Source organism: Anarrhichthys ocellatus, unplaced genomic scaffold, assembly GCF_004355925.1.
Source record: "Anarrhichthys ocellatus isolate YVR2014 unplaced genomic scaffold, GSC_Weel_1.0 scaffold54, whole genome shotgun sequence".
Lineage (NCBI taxonomy): Eukaryota > Metazoa > Chordata > Actinopteri > Perciformes > Anarhichadidae > Anarrhichthys > Anarrhichthys ocellatus.
The window spans coordinates 706119-706801 of record NW_022280084.1 but is presented as its reverse complement, the minus strand read 5'-3'; the positions used below and the strand labels follow the sequence as shown (position 1 = coordinate 706801).

The following is a 683-nucleotide window of genomic DNA, read 5'->3' as shown; positions in this document are numbered from 1 at the left end:
ACACACACACACACACACACACACACACACACACACACACACACACACACACACACACACACACACACGATTTCCTCTATGTGTGAGTGTGTTCTCTGAACGTTTTCATTCTAGTTTCACACACGATGACCTTTCTGCTGCACAAAAGAAAGCTGGTGATTCCTTTCATCTATTATGTATTAAGTCGTAGTGATTTCAATGTTTCTGCTGCTTTGGCTTCTGTCGTTATGCGACTTCTATACGACTCTTGTTTGGTATCAATGCATTTTGTGTCGCATCCACCGAATTAGTTAAAAACTCTGAAGTGGAGCAGACAGCTGTGTGACTTGTGTGTTATCTGTGTGTGCTTATTCAGCTGTTGTTTTCAGACACAAACACGTGGACACCAACTGGCTGACCGCAGGGACAAAAGGGAGGGAGGACGATGGAGAGACGAGAGAAAAGAGAGAGAGAGGATGGAGAGGGAGGACGATGGAGAGACCGGGGAGAGGGAGGACGATGGAGAGACGGGAGAAAAGAGAGAGAGAGACGAGGGAGAGGGAGGACGATGGAGAGACGGGAGAAAAAAGAGAGACGAGGGAGGACGATGGAGAGACGGGAGAAAAGAGAGAGAGAAGATGGAGAGGGAGGACGATGGAGAGACGAGAGAAAAGAGAGAGAGAGGAGGGAGAGGGAGGACGATG

At 48.5% G+C, this 683-nt stretch overlaps 1 protein-coding gene across 2 annotated transcripts in view; it reads right to left on the bottom strand.

Annotated features, from left to right (window-relative positions):
- Window positions 1–683, bottom strand: part of LOC116396199 (nuclear receptor coactivator 2-like) — a 37736-nt gene that overhangs the window by 35245 nt on the left and 1808 nt on the right. The window lies entirely within an intron of this gene.